The following is a 7,413-nucleotide window of genomic DNA, read 5'->3' on the forward strand; positions in this document are numbered from 1 at the left end:
GTAACTTTGTCTGCTGATACTGGTGTGTAAGTCAAAGATAAAACAACAGGACTAGTCAGCAGGATTTTAAGGGTTGGGTTCTATCGGGAGAAGGGAGCCTTTAAACCTGGGGGGGGTAGGAAGTCCAATCCTACACTGGTTGAACTGGGAAAAGGGTAAGCAGCCTTGGCACGCACCCCTTATAAAATCCTCCCACTTACATGGCAGATGCAGCATTTGCCTACACATGCGTCTATATAAAAGTATGCGCACATGTACGCATGCATGTGTGTTCATATGTTATAAAATCGCCACATCCATATGCGCGAGTCGGCACACACACGGGTCTTAAAATTCACCTCTTACTTAATATTGACCTCAATATTTATGCCTTTGAAGTATTTCAGTGTCTCTATCATAGCCTTGCTTGCTTTCTACTCTCCTTTAGCATATATTTAGTTCATTTCATTTATTAAACTTGTTGTTCCGCTCATCATTAGCACATCAGAGCGGATTATTAAAAAATGCAAAAATAATGTACACATTAATCACTGATGAAACAAGGGACCTTATATCCACTTCAGAATTATGTACAAAACCATCATGATTATCTACAAAACATCCATCAACACACTCAACTCGACCTACAAATCCCTTTTAAAAAACACACATCTGCCAGACCCATCAGGGAACACTACAAAGAATCACTACAGGTTCCACATGCCAAAACCTACCACCACAAATCCTACAGTTCAAGAGCTCTCTCATCTGCAGGTCCAATCCTTTGGAACTCCATCCCCCCGGACTTAGACAAGAACCATGCGCTCTAACTTTAGGAAAAGACTAAAACTTGGCTTTTTAAAAAAGCATTCCCAGATCTGGATTAAATTCTCCACCCATCAGCATAAACACAAAAGTTAGTGAACTGTAACAAAAACCCACTAACTTCACACGCAGTGACAACATATTATTATACTTCACTACAATTCATATTTGGTCAATCTTTCCTACCCATCTATATTTTATAATTTTATACATATTTATTAATTGATACAGTTGGCTAAAATGTTAATATTCTTTCTTTAATTTCCTCCCCTTTCAGATCCTAGTTATTTTTCCTTGTTTTTTGTAACTTCCTCACATCCTAAATATTGTTACAATGTTTTTTTTGTTAAGTTTCTTATATATTTGATGTCGAATTGGGAAATGTTTCTCTACCATGTTACTCTCTGCAGTTATTCACATTGTTAATTGTAAACCGGGTTGATGTGATTCATATCATGAAACTCGGTATAATAAAAATAATAATAAATAAAATAAATAAATATCCTGGGGCTTTGGGTGCAGACCCCACACCAGTTTGGTTGAAGATCTGGCTTCTTTAGAAAACTGTGTGCAGACGCACCGTATGCGGGGAGTTTTACACGCTTAGGCTGGAGTCTGGGCAGGATAGACTTGGACATACCGGTTCTATAGAAAACTGTGTGCAGACACAGTATGCGGGGAGTTTTACACGCTTAGGCTGGAGTCTGGGCAGGGAGGACTTGGACATACCGGTTCTATAGAAAACTGTGTGCAGACACAGCGTATGCGGGGAGTTTTACACGCTTAGGCTGGAGTCTGGGCAGGATGGACTTGGACATACCGGTTCTAGAGAAAACTGTGTGCAGACGCACCGTATGCGGGGAGTTTTACACGCTTAGGCTGGAGTCTGGGCAGGATGGACTTGGACATACCGGTTCTATAGAAAACTGTGTGCAGACACAGCGTATGCGGGGAGTTTTACACGCTTAGGCTGGAGTCTGGGCAGGATGGACTTGGACATACCGGTTCTATAGAAAACTGTGTGCAGACACAGCGTATGCGGGGAGTTTTACACGCTTAGGCTGGAGTCTGGGCAGGATGGACTTGGACATACCGGTTCTATAGAAAACTGTGTGCAGACACAGCGTATGCGGGGAGTTTTACACGCTTAGGCTGGAGTCTGGGCAGGAAGGACTTGGACATACCGGTTCTATAGAAAACTGTGTGCAGACACAGCGTATGCGGGGAGTTTTACACGCTTAGGCTGGAGTCTGACCAGGAAGGACTTGGACATACCGGTTCTATAGAAAACTGTGTGCAGACACAGCGTATGCGGGGAGTTTTACACGCTTAGGCTGGAGTCTGGGCAGGAAGGACTTGGACATACCGGTTCTATAGAAAACTGTGTGCAGACGCACCGTATGCGGGGAGTTTTACACGCTTAGGCTGGAGTCTGACCAGGAAGGACTTGGACATACCGGTTCTATAGAAAACTGTGTGCAGACACAGCGTATGCGGGGAGTTTTACACGCTTAGGCTGGAGTCTGGGCAGGATGGACTTGGACATACCGGTTCTATAGAAAACTGTGTGCAGACACAGCGTATGCAGGGAGTTTTACACGCTTAGGCTGGAGTCTGGGCAGGATGGACTTGGACATACCGGTTCTATAGGAAACTGTGTGCAGACGCACCGTATGCAGAGAGTTTTACACGCTTAGGCTGGAGTCTGGGCAGGAAGGACTTGGACATACCGGTTCTTTAGAAAACTGTGTGCAGACACAGCGTATGCAGGGAGTTTTACACGCTTAGGCTGGAGTCTGGCCAGGAAGGACTTGGACATACCGGTTCTTTAGAAAACTGTGTGCAGACACAGCGTATGCGGGGAGTTTTACACGCTTAGGCTGGAGTCTGGGCAGGAGGACTTGGACATACCGGTTCTTTGAAAACTGTGTGCAGACAAAGTGTAATCAGGGAGTTTTTCACGCTTAGGCTGGAGTCTGGGCAGGATGGACTTGGACATACCGGTTCTATAGAAAACTGTGTGCAGACAAAGTGTATGCAGGGAGTTTTACATGCTTAGGCTGGAGTCTGGGCAGGATGGACTTGGACATACCGGTTCTATAGAAAACTGTGTGCAGACACAGCGTATGCAGGGAGTTTTACACGCTTAGGCTGGAGTCTGGGCAGGGAGGACTTGGACATACCGGTTCTTTGAAAACTGTGTGCAGACAAAGTGTAATCAGGGAGTTTTTCACGCTTAGGCTGGAGTCTGGGCAGGATGGACTTGGACATACCGGTTCTATAGAAAACTGTGTGCAGACAAAGTGTATGCAGGGAGTTTTACATGCTTAGGCTGGAGTCTGGCCAGGAAGGACTTGGACATACCGGTTCTATTGAAAACTGTTTGCAGACACAGCGTATTCGGGGAGTTTTACACGCTTAGGCTGGAGTCTGGGCAGGATGGACCTGCACTCACATGTTTGGGTTTTTGAACGTGTAACCCTCTCCCCCTTTTCGTGGGGCCACCTTCCCTGTCTCGGGGTGCTTGGTATTCAGAACCCCCGAGGTGGAGAAACGAGAGCTGGGGGCAGGGTTTCCTCTAATATTTTTATGTTATTTATCTGAATGTGGTTGAATTTTAGTTAATTGTATTTATTGTAAACAGATATGATGGCTTGCCCCAAATACGGGTAGTAAAATGTTGGTAAATAAATAACTGTGCGCCAAAGGAACGCTAGTTTAATTCAGAGTCTTCAGTGTTAAACGTAGTGACAGTCAAGTAGATGCAGGTAGAAGGACAACGTAAATGCAATCACAGTTCAAAAAAGCTTTCATTCTCTCTTCCCAGACTCCCCTTATGAAGATGGTTTCTTGGTTTTATTACTTCTCCCTCCCTCAGGCTAGTATTTTCTTCCACTCCTCCACCAGATAAATGGTTTCTCACTGGAACTTCTGCTCAGCTACAGGAAAAACCCATCAGAAATGTCTTCAAGATTCCCCAAGCCCACTCTCTGGCTCAGTGCAGGTGTAACCTGCAGCTTCTGAGCACCCTCACTCCTGGCTGCTCCCTTCTGGGATCCCCAGCTCCAACCAATTTCTTCCAGTGAAATCTCAAACAGCCCCTGACTCAGGAAAGCCGGGGCTTTTTATAATCTCCAGCATTAGCAGGCCCTTGAGGGGATGTACCCCCCCTTGTCTGTCAGAGAGGTGACAGATGACCCAGGGCTCTGGAAGATTCCCACGCTGCTTACAGATGAACCTCTTGCCTCCTGCACATCCTGTGCACTTCCAGTAGCTGTTTACTTACAGGCCGATTCAGTAAAGTCCGCGGGAAAGTGGACGAACGCCCGCTCTCCTGGCGCGCGCACAGGCCACTCACCTGTGCACGTGATTCTCTATTTAAATGAGGCCCGGCGGTAGAAACGGGCAAAAGGAGGCGCTAGGGACACTAGCGCGTCCCTAGCGCCTCCTTTTGACCCGGAGCGGCAGCTGTCAGCGGGTTTGACAGCCAACGCTCAATTTTGCCGGCGTCGGTTCTCGAGCCTGCTGACAGCTACGGGCTAGGAAACCGGATGCCGGCAAAATTGAGCGTCCAGTTTTTGACCTGACAGCCGCCGACCCATTTTAAATTTATTTTTTTTTACCCTTTGGGACTCCACATAATATCGCCATGATATTAAGTCGGAGGGTGCACAGAAAAGCAGTTTTTACTGCTTTTCTGTGCACTTTCCCGGTGCCGGCAGAAACTAGCGCCTACCTTTGAGTCGGCGCTAATTTCTTAAAGTAAAATGTGTGGCTTGGCTGCACATTTTACTTTCTGTATCGCGCGGGAATACCTAATAGGGCCATCAACATACATTTGCATGTTGAGGGCGTTATTAGGTTCCGCGGGTTGGGCGCGCGTTTTCTGCCCCTTACTGAATAAGGGGTAAGGGAAAACGCGCGTCCAAGGGCAGGTTAACAGTGCGCTCCGTTGGAGCGCACTGTACTGTAGCGGCCTGTTAGAGATGAAAATATTTCTAGCACACAGGCCTCCTTGTAAAAGGAAACCTTTCCTTCACCTGCACTCCTGCTAACATATTCAGCTTCTATACACCAAAGTACGAGTGTAAACTCTACGCACCAAACAGCGGCTGGAATTGTGTGCATGCAGTTCTGCTGCCAGAATTTTCAAAGTGGATTTATGCACGCAAGTCTGCTTTGAAGACTAGTGTCATTTCTGTGCATAGCTGCTGGCTAACTGCTGTGCATTGCCACAAAATTACCCCCCCTTTATGTGGGAAAAGTGCTACCTTACCCTCAGAGGTCCATTTGAAAATGACCCTCCCTCTCACAAATGATGTGTACAGAGGAATCATCACCTCTCTAAGTACCCAGCAGTCCTCTGGGCTCCAGCTCCCACTGTGATTATGCAAGTTCTTGCCTGCTTGATGGATGCCAGTATCTCAGCCCTCAAGGTGTATTCCAAGCATGCGAGCACTCCTTGAGTTTTCTAGATCTCTTCTCATTTTGTCTACTCTCTCAGGTGTCCACTCTCTCGCAGATGTTAGTACCACTCACAAAAAAGAGTGGGCTTTCCTACTAACAGATATGGAACCAGGACCCCTCTCTGAGGCACTCCACTCGCCACGCTCGTTTCCTCCGAGTGAAGGCCATGTACTGCCCTTTCATCTTACTGTACTAGGGCCTTCATTCCACTGGTGTGATTTATCACAGTCAATAAGGACTTGCATCTGCTATGTTCAGCTGTCTTCTAATTTACTGTAAGATATTTCTTACTTGCTTAAATCAAATGGTACTTAAAGTGAGCTAGAGGCAGAACATACACATGATGGCAGTAAAAGCCCATTATTACGGCCTATCTGATCTGCCCATCCATACCAACTCTTAAGTTTTACAATCCCTACCACTCCTTCAAATATCTTCTGTGTTTATCCCATGCTTTCTTGAATTTAGTTACTGTTTTTATCTCCACCAACTCCAGGTGGAGGCTATTCCATGTATTCCACTACCCTCTTTATAAAGAAATATTTCCTTAGATTATTCCTGAGTCTAGCCTCTTTCACCTTCATTCCATAAAACAAGTTTGCTTACCGTAAACAGTGTTTCCATAGATAGCAGGATGAATTAGCCATGCTGTCCTGGGATCTGTCAATCAGGTCCGGGAGGCAGAGCTTGTTAAGCAGAGGTTAGATTTTTGTTCCCACGCAGGAAGTAACAGATTCTCCTCAGTATGTGATTAAGCTGTAGGTTATAGAAGAAAAACAGTGACTGCCAGGGAGGAGAGTGGGTCAGCATGGCTAATTCATCCTATCTACAGAAACACCGTTTACGGTAAGCAAACTTGCTTTTCCCGTCGATAGCAGGGCTGAAATAGCCATGCTGTCCTGGGAGTCTCAAGCTCCCGATCACGTCTGATTGTATGATATTCTTGTGATGTGATCTACTGGAGTGTGGCCGTCACTTAGGATGGGATGGTAAAGACTGTAGGACTGCTTGTCTTATCTTTGCATCCGAGATTGCTTGTTGATCAAGGCAATAATGTGACGTGAAGGTATGGAGTGATGACCATGTTGCTGCTTTGCAAATGTCTACTGGTTGTATATTCCGAAGGTGTGCCCATGAAGTTGTTAGGGCACGGACTTGGTGAGCTTTAGGTTTGGTAGGGAGGTGTAATTATTGTTTCTCATAACAAAATTGAATGCACTGTACTATCCAGCTGGCTATGGTATTTCCGTTCTGTTCAAGTAATACGCTAATGCTCTTTTACAGTCTAGAGTGTGGAGCAATTTTTCCCGTTCATTGATGTGGGGTTTCGGGAAAAATATAGGCAATTCGATGTTTTGGTTGAGATGGAATTGTGAAATTACCTTTGGTAAGAAAGAGGGATGCGTTCTTAGTACCACCTTGTGATGGAAAAACTATAAGTAAGGTTCATAATGGACCAGTGCCTGTAATTCACTGACTCGTCTTGCCGAAGTTACTGCCACTAGAAATACCACTTTCCACATTAGAAACTTCATGTGTGCTGAATCTAAAGGTTCAAAGGGGGAAAGCATAGCTGTTCCAACACTGGGTTGATATGCCAGGGAACTGGAGGTTTGATGATGGGAGGGCGAGACAGGAGTGGATGATTAGATATGGAGACATCATTGTAAGGTCTATGGTAGGCTCCTATGGCACTGAAATGAACTCTGATGGAAGATGTGGCCAGACTTTGTCATACAGCGTGTGCAAATAATCCAGCAACTGTTCTGGTGGACACTCCAGTGGCGATATGTGCCTGGATGTGCACCAAGCCGAATAACGTTGCCATTTGTAATTGTAATTCTTCCTCGTGGATGGCTTTCTTGCTTCTAATAATATAAGTTGCGCTTGTTGCGATACTTTCTGTTCCGTTAACAGAAGCCGCTCAACCTCCATGCTGTCAAGTGGAGGGATGCGTGCAATGGGTGCAGAAGGGTCCCTTGTTCCTGAAGGAGAAGATCTGGTCGATTGGGAAGACGTATCGGCTGGTCTCGAGATAAGTGAAGAAGGTAACTGTACCATGGTTGACGTGGCCAGGCCGGGGCGATGAGAATCAGTTACGCTCTGTCTTGTATGCATTTCTGAATTGTTCTGGTGATCAGA

Source organism: Rhinatrema bivittatum, chromosome 8 (genome assembly GCF_901001135.1).
Source record: "Rhinatrema bivittatum chromosome 8, aRhiBiv1.1, whole genome shotgun sequence".
NCBI lineage: Eukaryota > Metazoa > Chordata > Amphibia > Gymnophiona > Rhinatrematidae > Rhinatrema > Rhinatrema bivittatum.